Genomic DNA, 18783 nt, shown 5'->3' on the forward strand with positions numbered 1-18783 from the left:
CTAAATCAGAACCTGAACCTGTTAGAGCTGTTGATGCTTCAGCTCTTTCTTCTGGGTTAAACAGATTTCACACCGCATCCCTAATTTTGGTCAGTGACACTGGGTGCACTGAGGATACAGTTTTTGATTTAATTGACAAGCCCATGTTTGGAGTTATACTCTGGGTACACTGGTTAGAGTTACATAAACCCAAAGTAGATTGGATTAAAATAACTATCACATTAGATTCATCATATTGTAGAAGTCATTGTTTTCAAGAAGCTCAGGACCCAATAATCCCATTGTTTTGTGCTAACACTCTGAATGAACAAAAATCTTATTCAAATGACTCCCCTCAACTACCCAAGGAATATGAAGAGTTTGCTGATGTATTTGACCCTGTAAAGCTACACAATTACCACCGCACAGGGTGTATGATTGCTGAATTGATTTAATACCTGGTGCAGTTCTGCCGTGCAGTAGAATTTTGCTTTGACCGAGCCAGAGACCCAGTATTTAAAAAAATATCTGGATGAAATACTAGAGATTTGACTTATCAGACATTCAACATCTGCTGTTTCATCACCACTTTTTTTGTAGCCAAGAAATCTGGCGATCTTAGAGCCTGTATTCACTATCGCACAATTAATAAGGTTACCATAAAAAATTGTTATCCACTACCCCTGATTCCAGTTCTTCTAAATCAAATCAAAGACTCCACTATTTAAACAAAATTGGGTTTACGAGCTGCATATCAACTCATCCGCATTAAGGACGGAGTTGAATGGAAAACCGCATTCCGTACAAAATGTAGACTTTTCGAATATATGGATCTGCCATTCGGTCTTTGTAACGCCCCAGCGCATTTCAATATTTTATAAATGAAGTTCTCCATGATTTCCTAGACATTTGCATCATCATTTATGTTGAATATTTCTTAAGACAGTAGTCCCTAGAAAAGGATTAATGAGAGCAAACAATATAGACCCAATCAGTACATTATTTCACAGCTGTCCAGCCAGACAGGTATTTTTAATATATAGTTGCTTAAATATACACAAAATTCAGAAAGAAACAAATAAAGTACGACACAAGCCTGTATCCAACTTAGTAGGAAGGACATACAACATGAACTAAAAGGTTATGGCAGAGTAAATTGTTTGTATGAGACACATTTTGGTAGGACAAAAAAATTATAGTGGAGACACCATTACGTATAATAAGTATTAAATAAAGAAGTGTACTTGGCTTACAACAAGTTTATGGAGTTTCGATCCTTACAAAAGATATAGGATCATCATCAGGACATTAACAATGGCAGGCCTTCATACATTTTACCTAGTACCAGGTCAGAGTGACTTGGAGGAAGTTTTTTTCAGGCGAAGACCGAGTAGAAGTCTAGCCAAGTCCAAAGAGAGTAAAGAATGCAGACAGCTGAGACCGCGGTCTGTGCATTTGGATGCTGGTTCAGAGTTGACCTAATAAAGGCTTTTAACAGCTAAAAGGAGACGTTTGAAATGTTCTCGCCACGGAGCGGACTCGAAATCGGAGTGGCCTATTGCAATTGGCTGCTGTATATCAGGAACGGAAGGCCAGTAAACTGTGAGCCGCGTCTGCGGTCTCTAGTGACAAGGAATGGGGTCGAGGCCAATCTGTGAACAACCTCTGTTACAGCTTGTCTTGCCTGTCAGGATCGGGCACATGAACATACATAACATGGCTTATTTTGATGACATACTAATCTTTTCCAGAATGGTAGAAGAGCATATACATCATGTCTGCTCTGATCTACAAAGATTGAGAGAAAATTCTTTGAACGCTAAATTAGAAAAATGTGTCTTTAGTGTAAACTCTGTGGAGTTTTTAGGATACTGGTTGTCCCCTGAAGGAATTACCATGGATCCAAAGAAAGTAGATGCCATATTGAATTGGCCTACACCCACGTCTCTAAAAGAAACACATCGCAAACTAGGATTTACTAATTTCTATCGAAGATTTATTGCAAACTTTTCTGAAAAAGTCACTCCCATTACACAGCTACTACGAAAAGGCCAGAAATTCCATTGGAATCTGATGCTGAAGAAGCATTTCAAATGTTAAAAAAGGCATTCACAACTGCACCTATCCTACTCCATCCTGATCCAGATCAACCGTTTTTTGTGGAAGCCGATGCTTCTCAAAATGCTTTAGAAGGTGTTTTGATGCAGAAAGACTCAAACACAGGTCATTTGCATTCCATTGCGTATTACTCATGAAAATGATTGCCTGCTGAACAAAATTATACAGTGGCCGAACATTAATTATTGGCAATAAAAGCAGTATTTTTAGAATGGAGACATCCCCTACCAGGCGCAAAACACACCATCACCATATACTCTGAATACAGATATCTTCAATCTTTTTACGTCAGTGAAAGCATTTACCCCCGGAAAAATGCGATGGTTACATTTTTTAAGTGCATTTGATTTCCTAACTACCTATCGTCCCGGTCAGAAACAAATTTTATCTGGTACTCTATCTAGATTAAAAAACAATGAGCACAAGGAAGAACAATTGTCACTTCAAAACGTTATTCCTCGTGTGAAGATAGTTGCAGGAACCAAAGCAGACCTCTTTTTAAAAGAAGTTAAAAACAATTCCCAAACATTAGATCAGCTGCAATGGCTGCATAATAAAAAAAATACTATTCAGGATGGTTACTTTTTTCATGATAATAAACTCTTTATACCACTAGAATCTCAAAGACAACAAGTACTCAGATGGAATCATGATTCAAGTGTAGTTGGTCATCCTGGCTTGAATAAAACGCTTGAGTTGTGTCTACGGAAAGTCTGGTGGAACAACCTCAGCCATGATGTGCAACAATATATCAAAACATGTCCAGTTTTTGCAAGAAATAAGTCACAGCATGAAGCCCCAGCAGGATTATTACAACACCCAGTGCCATCAATACCATGGCATAATATTAGTCTAGATTTCATCACTGATTTGCCTAATGCAAACAATCATACCACAATATTAGTAGTAGTTGATCGACTGTCGAAAATGGGTCACTTCATTGCTCTAAGGAATTTACCTAGTGCATCTGAATTTAGTGATATTTGTCTAAAAAAATATTGTGAAATTGCCTGGGCTCCAGTCTTTCATGTGTCCCTTCTGAAGCCCTATCACTCTTTGACGAGGAATGATAATCCACCACCACCAGTAGTTGTTGGGGATCATGCAAAAGGAATAACACACGTTCAAAGTGACAGAAACGCGCACTAAAAGATTTCAGGATGAGTCAGCATTCACACGCACGCAAAAGTAATCAACCACCATTATCCTAACACGTGTAAACTGACAGCAACGGTGTACATGTGCTTGATAAACAGAAGCGGAGCACAAGAGTATTTAAACCTGCTAACAGAGAAATGTTTCTCCTCGTTGGTGATCCTGGCACTTACCCGACTCCAGCCGAGCTCCCGTGTTTCTTCAGCGTGCGCTCCAGCTTTCCTTCTAGTTCTGTGGCGGCGTATTTTGCTCTAGTTCCTGGTGTACGTGGGTTCCTTCCCGGACGTGTCTTCCAGTTTCCAAAAGGCATTGCTAGCAACTCCTTAAACACTACAGTAACATGTCTCCTCATCTCCCGGACATCGCTGTAAGATTTATTATCCCTTCCCTTTCTGGCCCTGCAATTTTTTGTTATTTAGTTCAACAAGGACACAAAGGAAGTTCTTTAAAGGGTGCAGCAAGGTCAAGACCACTACAGACAAAAAGAACTTTGAATTTGAATGTAAATTGATCAAATTCCTTAAAGTGTTTGACCCGGCCCGCAAAATTGACTATAAAAAAAGCGATATTGAAGGTGGTAACGACTGAAAATTTTAAAAAAAAGTTTTTTAACAGGGCTGGAACTCTGGCAGTGAAAAATTGGACAAGAACTTGGCAAATAATTTTTAACAATGATATTTTATAAGTTTCTAATTTTTCTAAAGTGGACTTACCGTTTTTCCTCTGTTTTTTTTTTCTTTATATGTCCTTTACATTGTTAAGGTTTTAATTGACCAAATAATAAAAATGTGCTTACTTACTTACTTACTTAATTTGAATGATTTCATTTTGTATACGCAAAAGACTACAAAGGACAGGAAAACAGGAACTGTTAAAGCACAAAGCAATGGAACCATTTGTGTTCCATTACATCTCTAGTTGGTGCAACTAACAATTGAGAAAATCTGCATATTTCTTTTACCTATTGCTTGTGTTTTAGTTTGGCATTATTATTAATCTATGAAGACAACAGTCAGGTATGTCAAAGTTTTAGTCTTTTAAGATATTTTCTTGTCAGTGAAAATCTTGGTGAAACTGTTTCTAAATTACTGTATTGTATTGTAGAAACTTCCACCTGGAGAACCTTGAGTTAACCGTTCCTTAATGAAGATTATTAATCGAAGAGAGATGGTGCATTACTTTTGAAACCTGTTCTGACTTCATAAAAGCATTCATAATATAAAGGAACTATCGAGAGTCTAGAGAGAAAATTCAATTAATTATTAAGTACACTTCTTTTATAGCTGAAAGCTGCCAAGCACGAATACAAAAAGACCCTTCTGAGAAGGCCCGCAGCATTATGTACCCGGCTCCCAGAGAGACAAGATCCCTGACTCCAGTAGAAGTGTGGACCCAATCCAATTTCTTATTCTCTTGTCTCTCACTCCAATCCCCCTCCCCCAGACTATTATAGGATTCACAATTGTGAACTTCTCCTTGCTGATCTGGTAGCGTTCGGGGGGGGATTTGGGAACAGTCGATATCAGTAGAGAAACAAATTGGAGTACACGTGAGTGGCAGGCTTAACAGCAACACTGTAAGCAAAACAAAGGATTACAAATGATCTGTGTATTTGCAAGATGTGGGTCATTGTAATTCTTTTTAAGAGTAAATATATGTCCTTTGGTGCCCAGAGTTTTTATGACATTTCAATTCAGATCTCTTCCAATAGGAGTCAACATCTGACTTAGAATGGATGACTTGTGTGTTCAGCCAGGCTGTCTGAACTGGATCTCTACTGTGCAAGATGTGACTCACGTAGTGTTCACCTGCCGGCGCTTATTCAATCTACAAAATAAATTTGTCAGGCAATTCTTGTAAAATGCAAAATTGAAATGTGTGAGGAAGCTTTAGCGTTTATGTTAAATCCTCCATCTGTAAACATCTGCTATTGCTTGAAGAATTTCTTTGAATCCTTTCTAAAGTTATGAATAGGGAAAAATTGTTTTTTTTGTATAATTGAATGTGAAAAGTATGAGGTATATTTTAACTTTGAAAATAATGCGCAATAGGTTCTTTGCCATACTGATGTTTTATGAAATCATATATGTTTTTATAAAAGATGTAGTGTTTCTTAGGAAGCACTATTTTTTAAATAAATAATTAACTAAAGTAATAAATGCATTAAAAAAAAATAATAATGAAATTTCCACGAAAGATCTCCATGAGCTAACCCTTCATCTCAATAATGCAACAGATAGCCAGACAGCTTATCTGGAGGATACCGTTGCTTAAAAAACTGTTCAAAATATTGGTGACCAATACCTAAGGTGGGTCCCATCATACTACTGGAGTGATTGACAGGCTCAGTTCTCCTGAAGTTCTTTAGGGTTCCGCCAAGTTTTAAGTGGTAAGCAGGACTATCTGTATGGAGCAACAGATATGTCAGTACAGTTACTCACCGAAGGAGGTGGATATTGTAGTGCTCCAACATGTCTGTCCCATATACAGTTTCTGATTTAAAAGTTCCTCCTTGTGACTGTTTTGAATCATGAAAGCATATTCTCATAGTTTAATACTATTTAACCTCTTCCGTGCTCGTGACGGAACCGTTCCGTCACGAGCCACGGGTGGGCTGTGCTGGTGACGGAACGGTTCCGTCACGGCCCTGCCGCCGCGCCTGCGCGGCGCAAATTCCGCGCTTGCGCTGACGTTCTAAAGAACGGGTGGGGCCGTGAAGGAACCGTTCCGTCACAAGCACAGCTCACCGCGAGCCATGACGGAGCGGTTCCGTCACAAGCACGGAACCGCCGCGCGTCCGCCCCACCCTCTTAGCGCTGCGGCGGAATAGCCGCCGCAGCAAAGGGGTTAATGCTGTTTCCAGCAATTTAACCCAACCTTTATTAATGCATGAAGTTTAAGAATGGATGCCAGTTTTTCTGATGCTGTTTCAAATAGCTATTTTCTGCAACTTGCCCATATTAGTCACCTTGCTTTCCCAGACCCACATAGTGTTTACAAACCTCATTCCTAGTTGTGGTGCTGTTATTACCCATCCTTCTGGATTTACATTTAAGTTTCATGTGATGGCTTTGATAGCTCAGATCAATTAGCTAGGTTGTCAGTGAAAATATTTTAAATTGTAAATAGTGTGCCAGGGATTCCATATGTATGTTATGTTATGTTATGTTATGTTATGTTATGTTATGTTATGTTATGTTATGTTATGTTATGTTATGTTATATCCATTTATAACACGCTCAGATACTCGTGAGAGTCCCGGCGTGCTAGTACAGGCTATCAAGCAAAGAGATGAGTCTTAAGTTTCCTTTTGAACACAACTGGGTCCTGGATAGACCGCAGGGCAAGGGGGAGGGCATTCCAGGCTACACTAGCCTTCACCACAAAGGAAGGAGCTGCTCCCTAACCTATCAAACTTGAAGCGCGGGACCCGAGCAAAGCGAAGGGACATAGATCGAAGAGCTCACAAAGGAACATAAAAAGAGAAGCGTCTCTGAAGATAAAGAGGGCCACACCCGTGGATAGTGCGATGGGCCAGAACCAGAGATTTAAACTTTACCCTGTCCACCAAGGGGAGCCAATGAAGGGATCGCAGTTGGTGAGCCACACTGTTCCTTGCCGAAATGCCCAATAGCAATCTGGCCGCCGTATTCTGAACCACCTGTAGCCTTTTAAGCAGGTAGCCAGGGCCGCCCGTATAGAGGGCATTGGCATAATCCAAACGTGACAAGATCAAAGCACACATAACAGTTTCTCTTGCCGCCTGCGGAAGAAGAGGGAAAAAGTTCCTTTGTGTCTTAAGAAGGCCGAAACAGCTGCCGGCCAGTTTCTTAACATGTGTCGAAAAAGAGAGACACTCATCGAACCATACACCCAGGGTTTTTGTAAGCTGTCCCGTGGATAGAGGTAGTGGAGAGTCAGGCCACCACCGCTGCTTTCAGAACTCAGAGGGGAACTTGCCAAATACAAGGATCTCAGACTTCTGTTCATTACACTTAAGCTGTGCATCTGCCAACCATTTAAAAATGGAGGCTAGGCACTGTTGAGCCACCGAGGCGGATTCTGATGTTTTATCCCTGGTGTAAATTAACTGGGTATCGTCCGAATATGCCATCACTTAGCCCCAAGCTCCTCTGCCAGATTTATCAATGGCGTAACATAGATGTTAAAGAGGAGAGGGCTAAGAGAGGATCCCTGCGGGACTCCAGTGGTAACCAGCTGAGGGGAAAAAGAGAAAGGAGTAAGCCATATCTGCTCGACGCGCTCCTCCAAGAAAGACCTAAACCAACCTACCCCAAACGGCTCCTGACACTCCAATCCCTGCCAGTCTGGCCAAAAAAGTGCATGTGGGACCATATCGAACGCCGCCGATAGATCCAGCAAAATCAATGGCGCTCTCCCACAGGCATCAAGTCACTCCCGAATGGCCTCCGTCACCTTCACTAAAACAGTCTCAGTGCAGTGAGAGGCGCGGAACCCTGATTGAGCAGGATGGAAAAGTGCCTCGCTCTCCACATACTCTGTAAACTGTTTATTAACCACCTTCTCACATCCCTTAGCAGGGAGATAGGCCGATAGTTTCCTGGGTTAAGGGGATCGATAGAAGGTGTTTTAAGGAGAGGCAGGATCTTTGCTTGCTTCCACCCCTGAGGAACAGCCGGTGTCTGAAGAGATAAGTTGATGATAAGGTTCACCTCTGTAATAACACTTTCTGCCACTGCTGCCAGCAGCCTTGCCGAGCAGGAGTCAGAGGGAGAACCGGACTTAAGACCTGTAATAATTTTAAGGGATTCCAAGGGGTCAACTGCTCTAAATGCTGACAGAGAGCTGATGGATGCAACAGGATGGACCACCAAGGACCCATCACGGCTACCCTTCCCAGAAGGAAATGTAGCCTGGATAGCCTGAATCGGATTGCCCTATATGAAAAATATACATCTTTAGCAATATTTCATAGCAGTTAGCACGGAATCACTTCCACATTTCACAACATACATCATCTGTTCAGAGAATATGCAAACTAACCAACATGTAGTTGTCAATAGTGATTCTCTCCTCTGTAATACTTTGAAGTCAAGGCAATTATTAAAATGTTTATAATTCATAAAACTGTTGTTAAACATGTTGTTGCTTGAGCACGTAGTCCTTGTTGGACAGGTATGAGCATGCATAGGCACAGTTTCATGCCTTTAGGTAACTTTAAGTTATATTCCTAGACAGATCCAATAGTGTTCAATTTATTTTATCTTATCTAAGGGCACTGTTACTGAAATTAGGGATAACACTATTTTACTTTAAGTTATCTATGACTTTATTATTGAACACATTACCCATATGCTGATACTGAAACTGCCTTAAGTCAGACAGCATAACACTCTATACATATATCTATATGTAAACTATTCAGCAACATACTTTCAGGAGGATACAGTTAATTGCCCCTGGTTGGGCCAATCGGAGGAAGCTTTGTGGAATATCACTGCTGTGGCAGCACTTGGTTTGGGAGATTTCCTTATCAGCTGCAATAGTCAAATCAATATGAAAGGCAATAATATGTCCAATCTTTGGTCTAGCTCTTATAGCACAATAGGCTTCCAGAATCAGGTCATGGTAGGCCCAGGTCTACTTGTTGTGGCAATATTTTAGGTGGGCCAAGAAATCTTGAAAAACAGATTTCAATACACATGACACCATAAACGTTGTATTCCACAGATCTTTGTTGTAGCTTTACTAAAACCCTTTCTTTCTTAAAAGAGTCACAAGAATTCACAGGAGAACTTTCTGAACTTTGTACAAAGATCGCCTCTACCATAGGAGACTAAAGTATAAAAATATACCCAATGATAATAAATGAAGTGTGACTGATGCAATTATAGGAGATGTCAATTGGTTGCCCTGTTGAAGCCTTATGAGGCATGTGCTGGCAACTGAAAGAAGAAGGCATTCTCTCTATTTTCTGATAGGTTTGCTATTTATGTTCCTTCTGACTTTGTTGATTGTGCCTCATTGAGCTTTGGACTTTGTTTTGAGTTTCTTAATGGCATCTCCATTTAAGCCGAAGTACAGCTGCTGAGTCCAGTCGACTTCTTATTCTAAAACAGTTCTGTGGGTGGTAATTATTTCAAGCCCTTTCATTTCATCTACCCTTCATAGTTTCTAACCTGATAAGTTGGTCCTTTGTGCCTGTCCATCCTTCTAACACAAAATAGTTCCTTCATTTCATGTGAACCAGTCTATAACCATTCCGTCTTCGTTCCCTACACCATACAGAGAAAGACCCGCTGTATAATCTAGACATCAGGCATGCGGTGTCCTACTACATCATCAGCATGCGAAAGACCAGAGTTGATGAACATCTCTTTATGGGCTTTGCTGAAGCTAAAAATGCCAGGCAGGGACCAAATGCACCATTGTTTCATCCTTTGTATCAAGAACTGCTATGCCCTGACAAAGAAAGATCTTCTAAAGCGTACTCATGCTCATTCCAGCAGGTCCATGGCTACTCCCATAGCTCTTTAAAGACACAGGCAATTTTCTTACATCTGCTCAGCTACAAGGTCATCTGTGCATGCCTTTAAAAAGTACTACAGCTTTACATCTCAGGCACAAACTAGTGGATACTTTCCTGAGCTGTATTGCCTAATTTTCTTGGTCAACCAATACTATCCAATCCAACCACTCAGACCTCGTTGGGATTTATTCATAAAGAAGAGCAACCTTGGGGAAAATGTATCCATCAGAAAGAAAAAGTTATGTATCTTTAATAACAATATTATTTGTGGGTACATCTTACCCCAGCTTCCTTACCATAGGATCCCAAGGTATGCAAATAGTTTATGAGCTGTGTTTGTTACTGTCATGGCTCTCTTTGTTACTCTTGACATGCCTTAAGGGGGTGTGGAAAAAAATACAGTGAATTGACAGCAGCATGTTGGTCGTGGCTTAACATGCATTGGCAGCACTGTGGCCGGAATAATGCGGTGTCACCTGTCAGCATGCGTGAGTCACTACCAGGGACACGTTTTCAGTACCAGTCTGAACTCTGGAAGAAGTATTTATAAAGAGAGGAATCTGAAGGAAGATTATGTAGTCACCAGAAGTAGTGCTACCAAAGCTAACTTTTCTTTGCGATACGTGAGGTCATGTATTTCTTGCCCACTAATAAACATGTTCCTCTCCAACCGAACTGCTTTTTAAAGCGAGGTCTGTGCACACAAAATAAATTACAAAAACTACACATTTCTGCGAATCCCTAATATGATGCAAACATTACTAAGAAGAGAGGACACACACAAGAAAATATAGAGACACTACGACAGAGTTGTCTCTAAAAACTATGACCTACTAGCAGATACAACATTTTAAAAAACTGTTCTCTATGACTGATAAGAAGATTACCCCAAGCACTTTCACATAGTATACATTTCGGTGCTGCTTTTTGGTCTTCCTGTAAATTTTAGATTTTCACGGGTTTATTAATGTTATGGTATGCTAGTTTATGAGCTTGTGTATAGTACCTTTCTTGCACATTTCTATAATTTCTATGGTGTTTTGCAAACTGGGCATTAAATATACATGATAATCTAAGATGTTTGTCCGTGCAGGGAGAAGCTAAGATCAGGCTATTTATTGTATTGTTTGTGATAGTTAGCATTGGTCCATATGTTGTAGGACTGTAAGTTTGAACAGCTCTCAATTATTCAGCCTGAAGTGTTATTTCAGTTTAATGACCCTGTTTGTCAGCTATCTAGCAAAAGAACTTTGTTGCACGCATGGATGTGGAGTGTTGTAGCCCGTGGTTTCTGATGCTATAATTTGCATCTGGCTGTGTGGGTGTGCTTGTGTTGCTGTGGTGAATGTGCATTTGAGTGCGTTAATGGCTCTGTAAAGCTCCAAATGAAACAGTCACATGAAGCAATATATGTCTGTAGGAATAAGTCATATTCAGGTCCAGTACCTGCTCCCAGGCTAGTTTGCTCTACAAGAGTCAAAAAGGCAAGTCTTGTTGAGGTGCTGTGGCTGCACCCACCCCTGCAAGGCACACAACAAACTTTGCTGGTCGATCCGCTCAAGGCTGGTTCTAAGACCCGAACAGTGAGTAGCAGACATAGGGGTAATGTAAATACGGTCCTCCAGGAAAAAGTTTTGAAAAGGTTGTCATCCTATATGATGAGATGAGCATGTCCCCGTAGACTGGTCACTAAGGTACATATATTATGGCCCTGATATCAACACATGTAGGCATAGGGTTCGAGAGCCCAGCATAGCAAAAAATAAATAAGATATCTGCGCATTGGTGACTGCGTAAGTCACAAAGGAATCACATTTTCAAAAAGAACAGAGGCATTGACGTGAAGCAGGCGCCAGCACATTTGGTGCTGACACGTTTATTGATCAGGTAAGAATTTTGATGCTTTGAGTCCATCAAAGAATGTGAAATAAACAGGAATTACGTTTTAAATGCCCCAACTTCTTTTGGGGATATGCAAAATCATACGTTCTTTGGCTATATTCTGCAAAAGGAGTCACATTTTTTTTATTTATTAAGTTGCAGATCGTTTCACCTTTGTAAAGCATCTTCTGTAAGGAGAAATCTTTGCTATAAGGCAATTCCCCACAAAAAATGTCATAAGCCCCTTGCACCACTTTTGCGGCACTTTTCCCATGTTAAAAATAATGCAAAAGTGGTGCAAGGGTCTTGTAAATCTGCCCCTCAGGGCCTTATTATACGGAGGACTCCCAGAATCGCAGGGGGCAGGCTGTGGTGGTCCAGCCACTGCCACACCGGCAGTCCAAATGCCCCACAATTTGGGCTGTCAGACTGCCATTGCACCACTGCAACTGCCAAGGATATGAGATCTCATTGATTCCTGTGCCTGCCACTTACGTTTCCTCCATTTGTATTGCCTGCAGCATATTTTCCTGCATTTGCCAATGCTTGTTCCTTCTCTGCATCTCTTGTAAGTTTCCCGCAGCCGAAATGCTAATAACATCCACTTTGGTCAAACTTTATTCCCATAAAGTTTTGCCTTTTACTCTTGAGGCATGTTATATAACATTTTACCACCAGGAGAGATTCATTGATTTGGATTGAATCACAGCATGTTGCATGGTACGGCGGAGACTCGATCCCCAGTACTTGTGTCAGCAGCTCCCACGTCAACAGCTCTGGGCACTGCGCCACATCCTCTCCACTCCCGTGCTATCTGTCAGGGATCTCTTTCCTTCTCCCAGACGATGATTGATGAAAACAGGCTCTTTATTCATTACATAGGCGAAACTGATGCATTACCAATGCTTCCTGAGAAGTGTTGTGCTTCGACCAGGAGGAATGTGAAAAGGTAAAATAGCTATGCTATGTAAGTTCACGTAAAAACAGGGTTAAAAAACGCAAGGGACTGAAAAATGCAGCCGATTCCTTAGAAAGTGCTATAATGATGGAGTCTGAAATAGGTGAAAAAAAACTTCTCTTTCAAACACTCCGTCTTCTCTATGTCTCAAGTGTCACTGGTCACTATTTACGGCTGGACATCGGGGGTCAGTGTAGCCTTTCACACATTTCACTAATATCGCCTCCGAGGGCCTAGCTCGTAAAAATGAGCAACAGCCTGGAGAATATTCATGCTGACCTTCTGCATTAAAATCTGATTTAATGGGGAGCAGACCGCCGTAAGCTTCAGGCAGATTTCGATTGCGAAGTTGTATTTGAAATATATGCCTCGGAGGTTTGTAAGCTTTGGATTCGACGTTAATACGGACCGACTAGCAACGTAATGTATTGCCTTTAGAGCACTTACTATTCTCGCCAGATGACGAGTGACTTATTTTCATATTTAAAACTCTGCAGCCAGTCATCGCTGGATGAGAGAAGTGAGTGCCTGAAATACTCAGGTGTGCATGGTCAGTGCCGTACACTGCAGAAAGTAGGCCCAGGCATCATCGAAATAAAAGTGGCCCCCATCAGTGAATTAGACAGCTAAAAAAGTAGCCTTCAAATCTGGGTAGTCTCGAACTTGTTAAGAAGATTATATATCATTACAACACATTTCTTTACCACACATGCTTCACCAGTGTCCTTTACCCGGCATTGCCTTTACTAAGTATTGCTTTTAACGCACAAGTCTTTACCACGAAAATGCCTTTATCAAGCATGTCTTTACAACATTTTATAAATCAGGAAAGTGAAACCCTCTTACATATATATATACATTTGTATGGGGGAGGAAAACAGTGCGTCGCCCCCATGGATGGTCCTAGATACTCAAGTCAAGTCAAGTCAAAATTTGTATAGCGCACTACTCACCCAGAGGGTCTCAAGGCGCTTGGGGGGGTTCGTTACTTGTCAAATAGCCAAGTTTTGAGTTGTTTTCTGAATGAGAGGTGGTTCTGTGTAAGGCGGAGGTGGGTGTGGAGAGAATTCCAGGTTTTGGCTGCTAAGTAGGAGAATGATCTTCCTCCCATGGTGGATCTTCTGATGCGTGGAATCGCGGCAAGCGCTTGATTGGACGATCGTAGTTGGCGGGTGGGGGTGTAAAAGGTCAGGCGCTTGTTGAGGCCGTGCAAGGCCATATGGGGAGGAAGTAAGCAGCTGCATGCTGCTTGATGAGGCTCGAGTGAGAATAGTCATCTTGCTTCCTGCTTTGTTTGCCGAAGGAGAAGTGTTTTTCGTGGCCAGCAGAGGTTGGGACACCACTTGGGGTATGAACAGGCTGATCACTGTACCAGCATTCACCATTGGGAAACATGGAAAATCCGGCAAGGAGCAATGCAGGACGGACAGAGCTGGAAGTTGTGGAGAGTTGGGCCTTAGTATTTGCTCCAATGGGTGAATACTAACTGAGACTTTAAAAACAAACCCCCAAGAGAAACATTATTTTATGTGAAGCGAACACTGAGGAAAACCGTCAGGCTGAAACACGTCTGCCCAGCCTTTCACCTTTTTTGCAGGACTTGAGACCGGAGCCTGCAAAGCAATGAATTTTCCACTTCAGCCTCTAAGCATGTGTCTTACCCATTTTTTAAGTGGGATTGGTGGAGATGTTTGAGCGGTTACAAGCACCGCTTTTACCGGCACGCACTTTCAGTCTGGAACCACGCGCTTTGCTTGTGCAGAGTGATATGGTGGGGGAAAACACAGAGCGCCGCCCCTGAATGGTCCTAGAAACTCACAGCAGTGCGAGGCCATATGAGAAGAACGTAAGCAGCTACATGCGGCTTGACGAGGCTTGAGGGGAAATTGTCATCTTGCTTCCTGCTTGTTTGCCAAAGGAGACGTGTTTTTCGTGGCCAGCAGAGGTTGGGACACCACATGGTGTATTAACAGGCTGATCACTGTGCCAGCACTCACCATTGGGAAACATGGAAAATCCAGCAAGGAGCAATGCAGGGCGAACAGAGCTGAAAGTCGTGGAGGGTTAAGCAATAGTGTTTGCTCCAATGGGTGAATACTAACTGAGACTTTAAAAACAAACCCCCAAGAGAAACATTATTTTATATGAAGCGGGCACTGATGAAAGCCGTCAGGCTGAAACGCGTCGCCCAGCGTTTCACCTTTTTTGCAGGACTTGAGACCGGAGCCTGTAAGCAATACATTTTCCACTTCAGCCTCTAAGCATGTGTCGGACCCATTTTTTAGGTGGAATCTATATCTATACTACTATTATAAAGAGAGAATGTGTCCTTTGAGCCAGGTAAACTCGAAAACTACACCACCAATCCAAACACCCAATACATCTTTGAAAACGTTAGAGCAAGCAGATGGACATAGGCTATATTAAAAAAACAAATATACGTTATTTAAAAAATTTAATATAAAAAAAAGTAGTCCCTTTGAAGAAGCGCTGGCCGCGACATGCGTGCTGACATCAGCAGCACGGGGAGGAGCGGCGTACACTCCCGCGGTCTCTTTCCTACTTCAGCAATAGTGGCTACAGAACAGTTTAAAGAATTCCTTTTTCCCTTGGGTAGCCTGTTATAGGGTCCTTGTATGCACCTTAAAAAGGCTCATGAAGGTAGGTGTGCACGAGTTGACAAAGAATTGAATTGAGTGCGAGTTAATCTGTGCTCAGTGGGTGTGTCAATAACAGGCATTTCTTTACAGAACAAGGTTTTTTAGGATTGTGAACTTTGAACACAAGCGTGTCATTTACCGGCATTTACAGAGGAGGTTGACCCTGAGCCATGCAGGTGGCATCAGGGTAATGACGTCCCCGACCCGTATTTCAAGTCCAAACAGACGTCATCACAGGAGCATGCTGATTGCCCATTGTCGATGTTTGTTAGCCATGCAGACCTGAGGAAAGAGACCCCTCTCTGTTCCTCAGACGGCCCCCTGAAAGGAGGGTAATTAGACAGGGCATTTCCCAGAGCAAGGGGTGTTACCCTGAGAAAAGAGGCATTGTCTCAGACGTCAAGAAAGACGCTTTTCCCATATGGAGGCGCACCACTGTGGGGTGATGACGGCGCGCAGGGATTTCCCCGTGAAGGGTAAATTCCCGAAAGAAGGGGCTTTGTGCATAGGATCACAGATTAGCTAAGGCATGCAGAGACTTTTTTTCACAACAGCAACCGGCAGCCAGACATCTCCGTGCCAGGCCTGAGTGAGTTTGTTCACTTTGATTGCTCGACATCACGTGAACCGGGATGACTCCTCCCAGAGTTGATTAGGTTGTGAAAAATCCAGGACAGGAGAACAGCGTCCTTGGTGCAATACATAATAATAATACAAATTGGTATTTGTAAAGTGCTTACATCTTACCCCTCAAAGGTTTCAAGGCGCTGGGAACTGTGGGGGGGATTTTGCGTGAGCTTGGCAACAGAAAAGTTAAGCAATCCAAACAATTTATTTCCTATTCAGTTTCTGCTCAGACGCGTTTCGGCGGCTTGCTCCCGCCTTGTTTACTAACATCTGCCTTACAAACTGTGCGCAATATATACAGATACAAAGTGTCATGGGTGCAATTAACAAAACTGATTAGCACTGGCTGGTGCTATGGTATCACAGTTACACCCTCTGTGATGACGTCGACAATTACATGACTAAGCACATTTTAACTTCATGGCAGTCTGTTTTCACTTGTTGTCATGAAACATTGTCCCAGAAAGTTTCCAAACATTAAATTCATGATGCTCAGAATATGGTTTACGAAACGTTGCTTTAACCGTGTTTAAAATAGATCACATAACATCACACGTTATTCAATTGCTATAGTAAGATGCATTGTATTGATTGAGAACCTCCTGAGGCGGAAGCCGGGAGTTGTGTGAGCTGACAGACAGCATTTTAATTGTATTATGATGTGTTTTTAAAAACGTGATTTAAAACGTTACCTAGCACTTGGGCACTAGTTGCAGACCTCTCGAACAGTCGATCGAACGCTATCACGGGTGAACCCAGCCCTCTAGCCGCCATTACCTGCGAGTGAGGGAGCAGCCACGAGACACGCCTCCCTGTGCTGGCCAGGCCCCACTCACCAGACTTAAAAGCGCGCCCAGGACTCGAGCGTCGCATTGATTGAGAACCTCCTGAGTCGGAAGCCGGGAGTTGTGTGAGCTGACAGACAGCATTTTAATTGTATTATGACGTGTTTTTAAAAACATGATTTAAAACGTTACCTAGCACTTGGGCACTAGTTGCAGACCTCCCGAACAGCCGATCGAACGCTGTCACGGGTGAACCCAGCCCTCTAGCCGCCATTACCTGCGAGTGAGGGAGCAGCCACAAGACACGCCTCCCTGTGCTGGCCACGCCCCCCCTCACCAGACTTAAAAGCACGCCCAGGACTCGAGCGTCGCATTGATTGAGAACCTCCTGAGGCGGAAGCCGGGAGTTGTGTGAGCTGACAGACAGCATTTTAATTGTATTATGATGTGTTTTGAAAAACGTGATTTAAAACGTTACCTAGCACTTGGGCACTAGTTGCAGACCTCCCGAACAGCCGATCGAACGCTATCACGGGTGAACCCAGCCCTCTAGCCGCCATTACCTGCGAGTGAGGGAGTAGCCACGAGACACGCCTCCCTTGCTGGCCACGGCCCCCCTCCAACGCTCTAAGCACTACCATAAATTATGTGTCTCTGCCGGAAGCGCAGCGGACGAGCGCAGTGGGCGCGACGATGGCGCGCCGAAGGCGCGCTTAAGGCAAGCTCGTCTGCGCTCGTCCGCACTAATCAGAGCTCAGAGCCAGAAACTAAGGGTATTACCCTCCCTACGCTCAGATATTCAAGGGATACTCTACTTCACCTTAATAGAGAGATACATGGTCCCTGCTTGCACTCTGTACCAGGGGATTTTTCCCTCAACCACCGTCTTCACTGTCCGTACAAATTGAATCCCACCGAACCTTCCTCCCCTATCCCAATTCATATGGCTCTGATCAACTGCAGATCACTTCTGAAGCATTCACTAGAAATATACCAAACGCTAGAAAATTATGAGCTAGATGTCCTTTTCTTAACGGAAACCTGGCTTGGACCCGATTCCGATCCCAACATCGTTAAATCCCTCCCCCCGGGCTTCCTAATTCAACACAGGGACCGAACCAAAGGGAGGGGAGGGGGTGTCGCTATAATCCATAAGGACTGTTTTTCTTGCCGCCTACAAGGCAACCCACTCCTTGACTGCGAAAATATTCTGTTTTCAATTCAAGTGTCCCCATGTAATTCTCTGTCCGGCCTTCTTATATACCGCCCCCCAGGACCCATGGGCCAGTTCAGCGACTCCCTTATAGAGCAGGCATGCATACTTGCCGCTCCTCATTCCACTTTTGTCATCTTAGGTGATCTGAACATTCACTTCGATAGAAAGGAAATCATACCAGCTTCCGACCTATTAGCTGATCTTGAAACCTTTCAGCTAAAACTATTGAATCGACTCCCCACCCACTCATTAGGCCACTTGTTAGACCCGAATTTTCACCAACATCAATGATCTCACTACCTCAGACCACATCCCAGTCCCTTGGTCTGACCACTTTTTAATCCCTTTGAACTGGCAGCTGCCCCATTACCCCAGCCCCAAAATTATACCTAACAAGCCCACTCGCTCCTGGGTGACGCTAGATCTAGAAAAATGGAAACTTCAGCTAGAGCTCTCCCCCCCTAAATTCGGCTCTAACCCTATGCATGCCGATGCAGTGTTCTCGACCTGGATAGGAGAAACATTGGACAAAACACTCCCGAAAAAGACCTCCTGCAAGCCTCGTGGGAAAGCTACCTCCCCGTGGTTTACTCAGGAAATACGACTCCTGAAAAAAGCATGCAAGAAATCAGAAAGAAACTGGAGAAAAAACTTCGACCCCTTTAAAAAAGCTGAATACAAACATACCATTCACAGCTATAAAAAGGTACTCAAAATAGCTCAAGCTAAATATTTTGAGGATAAAATCAACTCTTCCACCAACTCCCCTCGAGAAACCTTTCAAATTGCTCGGAAACTTCTTAAAGTCCCGGGTCCTCCACCTTTGTTAGAGCCATCGACCACCCGATGCAATGAACTCGCAGAATTCTTCGACACTAAGATAAAAAACATTA

This window comes from Lissotriton vulgaris, chromosome 3_1, assembly GCF_964263255.1.
Source record: "Lissotriton vulgaris chromosome 3_1, aLisVul1.2, whole genome shotgun sequence".
In the NCBI taxonomy this organism is placed as follows: Eukaryota; Metazoa; Chordata; class Amphibia; order Caudata; family Salamandridae; genus Lissotriton; species Lissotriton vulgaris.